The sequence below is a fragment of the Oenanthe melanoleuca genome, chromosome 4 (assembly GCF_029582105.1).
Source record: "Oenanthe melanoleuca isolate GR-GAL-2019-014 chromosome 4, OMel1.0, whole genome shotgun sequence".
Classification (NCBI taxonomy): Eukaryota; Metazoa; Chordata; class Aves; order Passeriformes; family Muscicapidae; genus Oenanthe; species Oenanthe melanoleuca.
The window spans coordinates 33,836,265-33,851,634 of NC_079337.1; the positions used below are offsets into that span (position 1 = coordinate 33,836,265).

The 15,370-nt window shown below is 38.9% G+C and overlaps 1 protein-coding gene across 1 annotated transcript in view; it reads right to left on the reverse strand.

Moving 5' to 3' along the window:
* MFAP3L (microfibril associated protein 3 like) overlaps positions 1–3,012 on the reverse strand; it is a 32,321-nt gene extending 29,309 nt beyond the window's left edge. The window contains exons 1-2 of the mRNA XM_056489491.1: positions 2,888–3,012; positions 1,303–1,408 (exon numbers count right to left, since the gene is read on the reverse strand). The gene's annotated coding sequence lies outside the window, so the exon portion shown is untranslated. The remainder of the gene's footprint in view (positions 1–1,302; positions 1,409–2,887) is intronic.
* Between the last annotated feature and the right edge of the window lie 12,358 nt (positions 3,013–15,370).

Genomic DNA, 15,370 nt, shown 5'->3' on the forward strand with positions numbered 1-15,370 from the left:
AAATCCTGCTGTTGAAAATATAGGAAAAAAACAGAAAAAACGTGTCCTAAAAGAGCAGTTGGAGTTGACTTAATCCGAATACCAGCAGCTAACACACTGACCACTAATATTGCTGGAATACTGTGCTGGTGAGGAACTTCAGGCAGTGGAGTTATGCTACATTTTAAAAGCCCCAGGCAAACATTCCATCTTGCTCCCCTCCATGCTGTTCCACTTGACTTTGAGCCTTCATTGAAGTCACAATTGACTTGACTCACTGGTTTAGGATGGCACACAGACTGATGTCTTAGGCTGCAGAATTAGTACTTTAATGCAGCAACTTGTCAGGGTCGGAAATAACTCTGCTCTGAAATGAACCAAATGGGAATGGGGGAGAAATGGGCAGCCCTTCTACTTGCCTGGGACTGTCTCCAACATCTAATCAGGAAACAACAGCAGTGCCTCTGGAAGCTGTCTGGTGAGATACACAAATCATATATGAGTGAGGGATAGATAGTTCAGCTCTGGAGAAAATTGTATGGAAATGTGGAAGTGTATCAGGAAAATTGCCCTGATTTGTCATGTTGCATTTGCTCCCTTCTCTTGGGCAGATACATGGTTTTGCTCTGCACCTTCTGAGCAATGGAGCTTGGCACTTCAGACGCCTCGTGCTCATTCTGTCCTGCTCTTCTCACCTGCACCAAAACAGCTCAGAGAACTTTGTAATTATAATCTGTATAGGTCAAAGTGTCCATTAACAGTTATGAATTTACCAGTATGATAAAAATGAATTTGACTGCTTACAGATAATAAAAATAACAGCATATTAGTGAGGGGTTAAAGATGTGTGGCTTTTTGTAAGGTCCCATTGAAAGAAATCTAACCATGTGCTCTTATCTTGCTTATCTTATCAAGCTGGTGTTGGTCAGTGTACATAAATCCCTTGTCTGCCTGACCTGACTGACTGTGTGAACGTCCATGGTCCATTGCTACCACAGCTGGAACTGCTGAGATCTCCAGTGCTTTGGCCATACTGACCACTTTGGTTCTAATATTCCATGGGCTTTCTGACAACAGGCTGAAGGCCAGTAAGTATTTCCAGGGTATTTCTTTGACAGTGGAAAGAAGGGTATGTGTCCATATGTTCTGTAACAGCTGCCTGAACAGTCTTGAGAATGATTCCTGGTCAATAATGAAATTTTATTGTCTTCTGAAAGAAAACATCACTTGACTCATGGCACATTCAGAACATCAAAAATTCACAACACAGGTAAAACTACTTGAAGAATAATTTCTTTCCCTGAGTGGGCAGTTTTCACTCACCCTGTCTCTGTGGCTTCTTCCATGATCAGCTATTGTGTTTTGAACATTTCCTTAATTGTAATCCTTGGAACCATTCCAATGGAAGGACAGTTTTTCTCTGCCAAGCCTGGCAAAAGAAAATGTATAAAATCAATATTTTATTGATCCTGCAGGTCTCCAACACTGTCATACTGAAAGTAGCTTCAAGATGGGCAAGGTCTCATCTGCAATACCATGGGTATGTTAGTATACAATTTTTTTACACTAATGTTTTATGAGATGACCAAGCAATCTCTCTTTCTGGACCCTGGGCTAGGTTTCCTTTTGTTAGTCAATGGTGTTCCAAATCAGTGATGTATGCAGTTCAGCATAACTTAATCAATGTTTGTTTTAAGGTAAATTTTTAAAAAAAACTAAAAAAGTATGTCTATCCTCCATTACTACCAGATGTATACTGGCAGAAAATGCAGAGAAATGCAGTAATGCTGTCTTCATTTGAACTGGTATTAGTCATGCTACTTGGGCCCTTTTCTCCACAGCATGTGCATGTGTGTATGCAAGGGAGCATGTGTAGACCCTCTCTAGAACACATGCTCAGAGTCCAGCAGCTTGGTACCTTGCCTCTTTCCATCACTGCATGATGTCATCTGTGCCTGCTGCTAAGTCATTATGTTTGCAGCAAATCAGGGTAGAGCTTTGCCTTGCATCTCACTGTGAAAGCTGTAACCTTCTTGAAACCTCCATCCTTCCAGACATCCAGACAGCCTATTTGCAGCTGGCACTTTTCAGCGGGGCCCTGCTAACTTCATTTGCTATTGTCTGCTTTTACAGAAGTGGTGCACTGTAGGCTCATTGACAGATCAATTTTTTCATTATCAGCATATGCAGCTGTTTGAATAGTTACTATTCCCGCTCCTTGTCTATTTTCTGCTTATTGTCAAAGGAGCTAAAGTGTTTTGTGGAAAGCCCAGCTTCTCAAGGCAATTTTTCATGGCAATTATTGTTTAAATAAAACAGCATTGCAAAAAATCTTCCTGCGAACATACATGTCTTGTATATTTACCTCTGAATAAAATTATGCTGTGAACATAAATCTGAACTGCAGAGTTGTTTGATGCAGTTAGAAATCTTTCAAAACTGTTTTACTATTTATTGCAGATCTTTAAAAGGGAAGTCCAGCAGTTTTAGCAACAAATACCTTGCATAACTTTTTTACTCCACAGTTAGTGACCACCTCTATAGTGAAATATATATAGTTGTATATATATATATATATATATATATATATAGTGAAAAAATATTTCTCTAAAGGAAATAAACCCACTTTAATCTTTACTACTTATATGCAAGTTTATAGTCTGCAAACCAGCAGGCTTTTGTCTCAGCTGTGCACTTGAGACATTGCTTATCACACAGAACATCTCTGAGTCAAGCAGCTGTTGGCCCCAAGGCAGGAGGACAGGCACAAAAACTTCTTCACTGCATGAGCTGCTAGAGTTTTGAGTTACTGATGATTTTCTCTGCCCAAAGTCATAATCTGGATTTGAAAGAAAATAAAGGTCTAATTAACTCATGTTTTATGCTTAATCTGAAAGCCATAACTTACCTGGAGAGAGGTGAATGTAGCAGAGCACAGTCACACTCCCATCACCTGAGTGACTCCGAGGTTTGGTCCCTCCAGTTGCTGCTCTCTCTGTGAGGCTCTTGCTGCTTGCAGCGTTTTGTTTCCTCACTGAGGCAGCAGGACAGCCCTTGGCAGAGCCGAGGGTGATTTGCCTTCAGATCCCCGTGATGTTCCTGCTGCAGATGAGTTGCCAGTTTGTGAGTACTGCAGACTGATTTTACATGCCTGGATTTACATGCCTGGCTTCTGCCTGCAGTCTTCTCTGAGAGCTTCTGGTAAAACTGCAGGTATCACTTACAATCTGTGACAATCTGGGTGACTGAGGCTCTCTGCTCTTTGCCTCTGACCAGCCCACATTTTCGTGTAAGGAGTTTACTGAAGATGCATGGCAGAGTGTTCCTTTCAGGGTGGGCTCTCAGCTGAAATCTCCTGAACTGTCATGTTCAGAAAGATGTGAAAGTTGTCCTGGAGTTCATCTGTGTAGTCCTTTGTGTCTGCCTCTTCTGTAGTGTCCTTCTGTTATTCTGGAGTGACCTTGTGCTCCAGAGGAAGAGGCTGATCTCTGTCAGGCTGATTTCTGGTAGCCTGGTGAGTTATTACTGCAAGTGTGACCTACAAGTTTAAATCCAGAGATGATCATGCTAATTTAAACCTTTTCAGTATGGCTCCACGTGTGTCTAAGTGTTCACATGCAAACTCTCATTTCCAAAGACAGGCAGAGGCTGCCTCACCTTTTTCCCTCATTTGATTAGGTGGCTGACTGCTGCTGCTAACAGATTACATTTTCAGCTATTATCAACTGCTCTTAGATATAATTCAGTCTTGTTAGATGTAGGAAGAAAATAAAACAAAATAGGTCAATTTATCATCAGACTGTAATAGTCTTGCCACATAAAACCTTTCCATTATTACTTTTAAGTGAGTCAATAATGCCTTCTGAAGCTGTAATCTAAGTGGAAATGTGGCATCCAGAGTAATGTGAGACAGTACATGTGCACAGCAGACATTGTCTCGTCTAAAACATCACTGTATCCCAACTGCAAGAAAAATTAGTTAATTTTCATAGAAATTCAAATAAAATCTCTGATTCTTGTCAAGCTCTGGGCATTTAAACGTGTTTGAAGTTCTCTTGGAGCTGCTTCTGCCTTAATGAAAGACTCAGTTTTCAGCAAGATAGGCAGATATGAAAGGCTGGTGCTCATGGCTGTATATTTGCTTCCAAATTAAGGTTATGTAGGCTTCTGGAAGTAAACAGTAATGCATGAAATTAAAGGTTGTGTAAATTTATAAAGTCATATAACAATTAACAAGGCCTTTTAAACTAAGCTGAGAGTTGATATGAGCCAGTGTCATTGGGAAATAAGCTCTGAGATGGGAGATTGGATCACTGGGTAACATGGTGGATAAAATAGGGCTTAACCTCTAGACATAAAAGAAAAAAGGCAAAGCTTGAGTTCATTGCAGGTTACTGAGGAAGCTTTTCAGAGTTCAGGCAAAAAGCTGATCCTAAAGCAGTGTTTACATTATGAACAGCTTTGGCTGGGATGAAGGTGAGAAGCTACACTGAGTAAAACAATGATTTATGCAAACCTGCTTCTAATTTCTATCTGGCCTGGAAGAAAAATGGGGCAAAACCCTGTCTGGGGAAAAGCAGCAGGGTGCAAAGGCTGGAGCTCGAGTTGGGGCTTGAATTCACAGAGCCTCAGGGCAAAGGACAGTGTCTGCAAGGGAGACAGAGAGGCTCTTCTGTCAGGTCAGTGGCAAGCAAGGATATCTCACTGTGAAAGGGTGGAGGTTAGATTGGGATATATGTTCAGTCAATGCTAAGACCATGATTTGTTTCAGATTGACTTAAGAAATTATTCCACATTTGGTTTCTGAGCCACTTTTTTGCTCTTGGGCTTAACTGCAAGCCTGGGAAAAAGATCAATCAGTGTTGGGGTACAAACTGGGATTTGCCATTGCCAGTAAAGGCTGCTGACAAACTGATTACACAGAGCTGGCCAGACTGTGTTGGGTGTCAGTGCCAGTTTTTGTTCCTGTGATATTCATACATGTGGACCTGGATGGTCTCACTAATTTAGGGGAAAAGCTAGGCTTGTAATTAGAGTGAGTTTGCTTAAGTACATATGGAAAAACTCAGATGCCAGCCTGTTTTTAATGTGTGTGGACTGCCTGTGCACAAATATATAAATAAAAGTTAGAAATTATGGGTATTTTTCAGGAGGCTGAAAAACTTCAGGTAAAATGCTCTTCAAATATAATTTTCTTCTTTGAATTTTCTTGGATCTTGGCATATATAGCAGCAGCACAGATGCTACCAATGTGTACTGAGCACACTGACCTTTCAGCAATTTCCCTGTGTGTCAAGCATTGTATCTTTCTGGGCCCTGGGGAATCACAGGATGCTGGAAGCAAACTCAAGTAAAACTATAAAAAAATCAATGCTCTTGATTTCAAAGACCAGCAAAACACATGAGTCAGTCACAGAGACATAATCCCTTACTACCCTCCTTGTCATGCCCAGCCATGACTTCATTGGAAATCAATTTTAAGTGCTATCCTAGATAGGGCTTCTTCTGACTACATTTTTCACAAGTCCTTTGGTTTTTTTTAATGAAAGCTTTAAAAAAAGAACAAAGTTGGTGGCTGACTAGTAGTAGCTGATGAGTTGAGTGCCTGTCTTTGAGGGGAAGTAAAAAAGTGTAGCTAACTATTACCTTGCCACTGGAGAAACTGTCCAGCCTGTTTGCATCTGGTGATGGAGGTGCAATAGCTGTATCTCACAGTGTTATATAAATAAAATAGGTAAAATAAAAGGCCATGTAAACTTCTGTTGTACATTACATGTGTTCTGTAAGTGTAACTCATGGTAAACTTGGGTCTGTAAAGCACCACTCTTATTACATGGCAAAGGCAAGTCTCATGGCTGAATCAGAGAACTGGAAGTAAGAAGGTCTAGGTTTTCATCTTTACTGTAGGCTTCCTCAGGAACTTTAGACAACTCTTTATGGTTTTTTTCTCCATGTTCCAAACTGCAGAAGAACAATATTTACACTTTGACGTAAATATATAATTTTTTTTAGAAGAGAATCTTAGAATACAATGTTTTTTCTGGATCGCTAATGTGTTGCATCCATCTGGGCTTGTGGGCTGTGGCATGGGGTAGTTCACTTTCTTACTTGAAAACAGATACTTTTCTCTACTTTTGCTCTGATGATGTGCTTAGACATAAAGAAAAAGCATCAAAACCAATATGTATAATCTGCAGCAGTTTATCTTAGGCTGTGATTTTGCTTCATTAGAATCTGTTAGCTAGATTTCATCATGATTTTGGTAAGTTAATGAATCACTGCACTTGTGATGCGTGGATCTTTGTGGGTTAAATTATTGTGTCATTGTCTCACATTGCACATAATGTGAAGTATCTCTGCCTTAATTTGCTTTATCATTATTCATTACAAGTAAAAATTAAGGAAGAAGTTAAGAAGGAGTTTTCATGCACATGTAGCATAAAACTGGCAGGGATGTCAGTTTAACGCTTGCCTTTCCTAGATAATATGAAGCCAGATTGCCAAGGACCAGCCCCAAAGAAATCACAAATCTAAATTTGCTTTTTTAAAGTACAATCATTACGAAACCATTTTGTGGTCACTCATAGGCAAATTGAGAAAGAACAGCACTGGGTTCCTCAAGGGCTTATAAAGGAGAAGGACATTGAAATCAGCCACACAAAGAGCATACTGCTCAGGAGCACTGTGTCAGGGAGAGAAGGAAGGTATTCTCACAGCTGTGTAATGAAACACTGCTTCTCCACTGATCTCAGCTGTGTAAGTAGAGGCTTGCTTTATACAACACGTGAGATTCCAGCTTTTAAACAATTTTTCAATAAGACTATTGAAGACTTGGGGCTCTTTGCTTGTTTGAATCATACAGAAATCTTGAGCATATTTTGGAAGTTGATAGTATGAGAAGACATTTTTAAGTTGTGCTTGTCCAACAAAGATGATTTTGGACAAAAATGAAACACAACTCCTTTACCAATAAGGTTCGTGGAGAGAAAAAAGAGCATCGTAGGCTTTTAATATTCTTTTTAAAATGGCACAAAAATGGCCTGGATAGCTTTTCTGGGATAGGGTTAGGAGACAGCGTGCTTGACTTTGTATCTTTGTGGATGGTCAGTTGGAGCATTGAAGAACTTCACTATGCTGAGCTAATTTTTGTAGTGACAGACCTCCAGAGAAACTGAGTTTTAAGGTGAGTAGCTGATCAGAGGGCTGGAGCACCTCTCCTGTGAAGAAAGGCTCAGAGTGTTGACATTGTTCAGCCTGGAGAAGAGAAGCCCCCAGGGAGATGTGTAAGCAGCCTTCCAGTACCCGAAGGGGGCCTGCAAGAGTGCTGGAGAGGGACTTTTTACAAGGGCATGGAGTGACAGGACATGGGGGAAAGGCTTCAGACTGAAAGACAGTAGGCTTAGAAAAAAAATTAGGAAAAAATTATTTACTGTGGGGGTGGTGAGGCACTAGGGACAGGTTGCCCAGAGAAGTTGAGGCTCTCCCATCCCTGGAAGTGTTCAAAGCCAGGTTGGATGGGGCTCTGAACCACTTGGTCTAGTGGAAGGTGTCCCTGCCAAGGCAGGGTGGTTGGAACTAGATGATTTTGAAGGTGCCTTCCACCCAAAGAATTCAATGGTTCTATGATATATATAATTGAGTACATTTCATTCTTGCTCTAATATAAGTGGGTTTTGTAAGCTCAGATTTGACCAGTGGTGAATGATAGCCTGGGTCATTCACCTCTAACTACCAAAATATATTTAAAGCAAAGGATTCTTTCAGTATGTTTTACTATTTGCATTTTTTAACTGGGGCAGATGAAAATGCATTGCTCCTTTTGAAAGAAAAATTGTGTGTGACAGGAATAATAAAAACCAGAAGCAAGTACTTACCTATTCCTACAATTTGGGTCACCCTCTGTCATAAGGAAAGTTGTGCAAGCAAAAAGGAAAATGTATTTATAAAGTAGCTATATTCGATATTTTTTTTCATTCCACCAAAATGTACTGACAGTGTGACCTGTGACTGTGCAACAAGAACAAGTGGAATTAAATTGTATTACTCCTGGAGCTGTTTTATTCCTTTCGCCATACAGACACTAGGGAAACTAAGGAATGGTTATGAGCCAGGTGAACTGGAGGGTTTTCAAATAAATTCACGTGCAGTATTTTTCTCTCTAAGTTATATTCTGATTACATTCCCTTGTAGGAGGGACAAGAAATAAACTGAAGTCTGGCCAAAGTTATATTACAAAGTTGCCTTTGACAAAAGGTGCCTTTCATTTACACGGACTTATCACTGCGAGTTTTCTGTGACTCAGCGAACTGTGGGGTTTGGCTGTCAGAATTAAATAGTCTCTGGTGGCACAATGCCAGAGTTCAGTGTGCTTTCACTTAGTGTTATCAGAAACTCAAAGTCAATAAAACTTATGGAAGCAAAATTTTCCAGCATGTCCATGACCTTGCTGGAGAAAGTTGTGCATTCAGCAGTGCCAGCTCCTGTCTCTCAGTGTTCAGAGGTTGTCTTCACTGTGGTTTGTGTCTAGAATTTTGTACAGGAGGAAAAGGATGCATTTTCATGACATTTTAAATTCTAGTCTTATGATATGGCACAATTTAAACTAGATTGTTTATTATAGACCCACCATGTTGGTCATAATTGGTCTCTCCATCTTGCTTTATCAAGAACTGCAAGGCAATAGCTCTCCATAAGAAGTTCAAAAAGGGATAATTTTAATTTCTGCAACACTCATAGGGCTTATTTTTCTGGATATCCTGTGTATTTCTTTCTAGTTAGAATAATGAAACTTTCTCGTTTTATTATGTTATTACGAGCCCAGTCCTTAAGTTCATGAAGGCATTTGCTAAATTTTCTGAAAATATTCTGGAGAATTAAAACTGGAATTTAAATTTGTATTCATTGGTTTCACAGCCCAGAGAATGCATATCTTTTCACTTCAACAGTCTAATGAAATAGATTTGCTATGTCTCACTGATGATTTCTAAAGTTTCCTGTTGCCTGGATGCTCTGTGCTCTCACTGTTCTGGTCTTTTTCTTTCTCCATGAGATAATTCCTCTCTTGTTAATAGGGCAACTGCTCCTTTGTTTTCAATAAATCTGACACATTGCTCACAAATCAATTGGCAAAAACATCCTATCTGTTTCTGCTGTAGAAATTACTGTAGTGGATGCTGGTGTTCTGCTCCATGTTTTGGAACCTTTCCCATAAAGCATTTAATTATGTTTTCTCTTTCCATGATTAGCTTCACTCTTATCTTGATAATTTGTTCTGTCTGCTTCACCTGTCTGTATAAACTAGATAGCAAAGTGGCATAATCCTTGAGCTGGAAACAGAGATATGTACTGATAAAGGACCAATTATTTTTGTAAATATTGAACCTGGGTCCTGAAATGCATGCTGGTTAAAAACCCATACTCTTGGATATTAACAGATGATACTAACCAGAGCTTAGCATCAAAAATCAGGCAAAGACAAGAATAAAAAAAGAGGTGGCAGGTGCTTGTAAATTCGCTTGAAAAGCCCCTGGGATAAGGTGGTCCTTCAAGTAGGTCAGTGCATAAGTTCAGTGAATGATAAAGGCAATAAATACACGTGTATAAAACCACCTTCCTGAAGTCATAACTGTTTCAGCAATTTATTACCTTACAAACTTATTATCACCTCAAACCAAAGCAAACCAGACCTGGTTTGATACTATCTAGTGGAGCAAATAAAATCTTATTTTGCTGATAAGACTGAGTGAAGAAATAGGGCCCTAGAATACAACATAAATCCAAACACCTTCTCCTGAAAAATATTATCAGATGCATCTGTTCACCCAGGACAGTTCATATTCAGCAGCACTATGCCATATTTATTGTTACTTTGACTTTTATGTACCTATGCTGGTTTTGGCAATGGGAAATCAAAATTTTATGTAGTAATACAAACCCATCACCTATGTACATGCTTCAGGAAGACTCTTTTAATGGATGAAAAGGTTGGAATAATGGCACCCAAGCAAGAAACATCAACTGCTTAATAATCTGAGTGCTACTTTCTCAGTTAGTGATCTACAGTTTGAGAGGCAGGCAAGCAGTTCTACAGGGTAAGCTCTACCTAAATATTATCAGCTGGAGGCTTGCTAAAATATTTTATCTTTCCACTTCTTCAGTGGAGTGGTGAATGAATTACATTAGTTTGAGACCACTCATTTCTTTCTAGCTTGTTTTTTCGTTTTGTATGAACACATCAAGGTTCTACATATTCATTCTCTTCTAAGACAGCTATATGGACCATATTCTTAATGTTGATAAGACTTCTCATAAAAAGCTTTTCTCTTTTAATTTTTTCCTTGCTACCAAAATACTGTTTCCATGTTTTCTGCTTTTGACAGCACTGTAACCCTGCTGCTGTTTAATCTCATGCAAAAAAAGTGAAGCTGGAATATGTGGAAAGGCAGGGCACATTGGTACTTGTCTGTGTGAAAGTGCCAAGATACTCTGAGATCTGCATTCATAGAACTGTGCTGATAATCAGAATATTGGGATAAGCTAAAAGGCCCACTTTTATTTTTAATGAATCCAAGCTAAGTAGAAAAGTGAACTCTTCAGACCTGCTATTAAAAGGTACCCTTAGTTGCAAAGATGATGAGTTGAGTGTATGAGCTTAACAGTGTGACTAGAATACACTGTATATATGAGAAGGATATTACAGAGTGCTGGGAACCACAGCTGTCTGCACACTGTGGGGTTATTTTCTTATCACTATTCTGGAGCAGTGCTTATCCAGGAGGAAAAATAGCAGATATATCAGGCCCTCAGCTTCCATATTGGTGCTTAAGACATGAAGGGAAAAATAAAGTTATAAATGAGTGAGATGTATTCACACCAAACCTAGTACTGTCTACTGTCATTAATGAAGAAAAAATAAATTGTGTTAATTTCTAAAAACTTCCACTAGCTGCCACTAACACACATATCTAGCAGGAGATCCAGCATGACATAAAATACCAAGAATGCAAGGTCATGAATAGAACTTTAAAAGATGAGATTCTTCTCACAGAGTTTTTGGTAACTAAAATAAAGTCCTCTCTACTGAAGTGAGTCACTGGCTACAGAAGGAAAAAGGAACCTTAATAATACAATTCCTCTGACCCAGTTTTAAACCTCATCTAGAGAAAAGATTATTTTTATCAAGCAATGTGAATAATTTAGATGAAGATATTATGGCCACATTGTGGCCTTCATAAATTGACATTTTTGTAGATGAGTTCCCAGAGCCACATCTAGTAAATAAGCCAGTTTAAAAAGCTTTGTGAATATTAATAACATCTCATAATTACTGTTATGGTCTATTGATGGGTTTTCCCCATATCCTGCCCTATGCTTCAAACAGAATTGAAATGAAAACACAGGACCAGTTCTTGCAATAGTTCCAGTCTGGGAGATGTTTTTAGAAAGTGGTTGTGAAGGGATCTTCAAATGACAGGCACTGTGATTCTATGACAAGTCTGATGCTCTGCCATAGCAAGACTTTTAAGGCAAAGCCACTTCAAAGTCAGTCTGCTTAAGCATGTGAGCACCACTGTGGCAGGTTAGAAAGCATGTGGTATCCAGCTGCCTCATTTAGCACAGGATCACCTAAGTGCATGTCACAGCTCCTGTGTTCAGACCTGTGCAGTACAAGAGGCTGGGGCAGGATGACAGCCAGGGTCAGCAGGCTGTGCTCCCCAGCCTCTGTCTCCTTGCTGGGGAGAGATGGGGCCATTGCCTTGAGTGCAGCTGGAGTGACCCAGAGCAATGGAGCCTCCTGATCCTGATGCACCTCTCTTTCTCCACTGCCCTCAGAGTGCCTGGAGAGATAACCCTTCTAGCATGGAAGTGATACAAGGACTACTAGTTTGGATTCTTAAAGATGGAGTGTACACTCTCATCTTCACTCTCTTCCTCCCCTCCCCCAAATACTAGGAAATTCAGAAAAGAATTTTTACCTCTTTGAATCACAAAAGATGAAAAGGATAATATTCCTCTTTGCAGCCATGGAAAAGATAATGTCACATGAATTTGCATTCTTTGTCACATTCTGCTATGTAATTTGATGATGTAAGTACCTGGAAATGTCAATAGCATCATTGTATATCAAAGTAATTTACAAAGAATGTTAGCTCATTATCGCCATGGGGATACAGAGACTAAGGGGACTCATTTGGAATTACTCAGAAAGGAGTAGGAAATTCAGGTAAAACCCTTTAACAATCCTCTGCCCATGTGGTGACACCATCAGAGTTTTTCTCTTTGGTACATAAGCAACATGTTGTTCCAATGCAGCTGTTCAGTACATCTGTATTCAAGTGCAGTTACAATGGGGAAATGAGATATTGTATACAGACTCTGCATGATAATGTAGCCACTGCCTTGAGCTGAGCACAACACTGGAAAAAAGATGTGACCTTAAGAGAAGCTTGAATTTAGCAGTAAACTGACTCAGTGCCTGTGCATGAATTGTGGATTGCACTATAGCTAGGCTCTAGATTTTAATTCTCACTGTCACTCACTTTGTACACAATAATATGTCTTAGCTGAACAGTCTTTGCTAAATCAGAGACAAAAAACATCTGTACTGTCCTATCAGTTAAGCCAAATTTTCTTTTGTCCAGTGTAATGTCTTTGTCAATGGCCAAAGCAAGAGCATAAAAAATGGGGAAATATTTAATGATCCCTTGATATCCTTTCCCATTCAGGCAATCATTGGATTAGGAAATCCTGGTTTGGACCACACAGATAATTGTGTTCAAAAGCCTTTTATGGTCCTGTTCCAAATCACTGTGTTTAATCCCTTTTTCAGATCCCTTTATATGTTTGGCCTGCACAAAATCCTGTGTAATGTTAAGGTGCAAAAGCAAGGCTTTGTTGTGACTTTCAGTTTTTGGCAGGGGCAAAACATTTGTGTAGCTCATTTATCACAGCATATTGTATTTTCTGTGGTCTGTAAAGCTGCTACTGGAAGCAAGCTGTGACAGCTATTGAATGCCTAGTTTGGAGTAAAAGATGTTAGCAAAGCTATTAGAAGAATTCTGTTATAGCCTGGGGAACACACAGAGGAAGCCAAATTTTCTGTGAGATTCTTCAAAGTGCCAGTAGTTACAGAGTGAAATATGGTTGTTTTAGCCTGGTGTTTCTCATCCTTAATATACAATTTGATACAAATTTTAGAGAAATAAAATATTTTTGTCCCTTGACAAAGAAGGCCATTTCACAGAAAGTGTGGTTAGAACTGTGAATGAGTATTAGAACCATCTCTAGCAGAGCAAGTCTCAACCATTTGTGTCTGGCTCTGGGGAAGATTTCTGCTCGTATTTTGTCACTAGACTTTTCTTACATGCTGTGTTCTACTCTCCTGTCCTCTGCCATTGAACTTAGCTCTAGTGTCAACCTTCTTACTTCAGTTGTCCTAAGCATCATCGATATTTTATTTTAAACAGCAAAAGAAAGGTCAGTGCACACTCTTGATCAGTTTGTAAATATATTTTCCACTCTTATTAGATGTGTAGTCACAGCATTGCAACATTTCATTCAAGAAACTTACAAGAATGAGGCAAAGATTTCCTCTCCCCTTATAGTTTTGAATCATGAATCTTTTTAAATGAGATTTCTCAAAACCATGTTATGATCTTAGGAATTTTAGTTCTGTTTTAAAATTAACTTGGTCATTCAGGAATCTAATATAAGAGAAAAAAATCAGTTGGACTTCACCTCCCAAAATATTTCACTCACTCTGAAAACCAGTGTTACTGTAACAGTGAGGGGATCATATGAACTTTTTACCCCATCCCACCTTCATGGCTTTGGTGCAACAGATAAGGAACTCCAAATTTTCTGAATGCCACTTTTACCAAGTAGCCCAAGACCTCAGTTGCCAGGATTCAATCTTTTGAAAACTCATTAATTTGGAGTGCAGCTTCAGACTTTTGAAATATATCCTTTTTATCCCTCACTTTAGGCTTTAGGGAAATAGCTGAATTAATACGAGTGACATGTCTGGAGAGAATGCCATGTAATGAGGGGCTCTTTAATCCAACAGATTATTCTGGTGAGTCTTCCATCATTTCAAGTCCTAAAACCGAGATAGGATATCCTTCTCTGAGGTAATGAAAATGCATGGCCTTTCTTATAAAGCTGATGATGATTTCCTTTGGATTTGAAACTCATGAATCCCTGGGATTCTTGTTCACAGTAAACAGCACTTGCAAGCATGACTGATGCCCACAGAGTTCGAGCCATCTGTGCATGCTGCTTTCTAAAAGTCCTCTCTTCACATCTATTATGTGGGAACTAATCTAACATCTATGGCTTATCACAGACTTGCCAGGGTAATAAGCAGGAATAGCTAAATAAAAAGAAATAAAAAGATACAAATGGGAAATATTATGCCAATTAGGAGGCAGAAAGAAATAACACACTTATTCATTTGGCATAACTGCTGTTACTTGAAGATATAAGCAATATATCTTCAAGTAACATATTCCAGATAGTTACCCTTCTGAGTTACATCTCCCTAAAGCTAGTGCTGATCTCCTAAAGTGATGCTGGCTGCTTTAAATGAAAAAGTGTTTGGGTCAGATTTACCACCAACCAGAGATTAGTTACTGATGGGATTATGCATCATGTGGTCTACAACAAATGCAGAGAATAAAGTAATAGCATATCTGTAAAGGATAAAAAACTATGGTGGCAATTGTAAGAAAATAATTTGCTTTAATTACTGAAAATTTATGTCACCTGCGGCCTCTGTGGATTAAAAACATCCTTAAAAAGAGCTGAACAAAGAAATCCAAATAAAAAAAAAGCAGAGAAGCAAAAATGTGGGTTAATATAGTATCTGTAAAAGTCAAGGCTATTCTCTATTAGTTTAGGTTTGTGATAAAGTATCTTCTTTCTCAGACATTACAAAGAAAATTTTAGCCATTTGCTTTCATGTTAGTGGGTTGCCTAAAAGGTTTACAATTTCCCTGGCTAGGCTTGTACTAAGACCATTAACTCTTGCCAGTCTTCCTCACAGATGCAGAAACTAGCTTATTTTCTTAATAAGTAATATCTTCCAAGTTCTTGGAACTGTGTTGAAATTTCATATAATCCATGAAGAAAACTGAAGTGGTCTTTCCATCTCTCTGCCTTATTAGTAGTTCTTGTGGAGAGGAGGACACTCAGTGTATTAAATTATGCATTCCATATAAGGCAATAAAATAATTTGATATTGTCAGAAGAACTTTATCAACCTCTGTTAATGCTTGATTTATTGGATGAAATTGCAAGAAAGTATCTTAAGTTCATTATTAGCCAAATGAAGAAAAAGGTCAAAGTTCTGTGTACATCAAGGAACAGAAATACTTTCATGTTAATTTTTTCC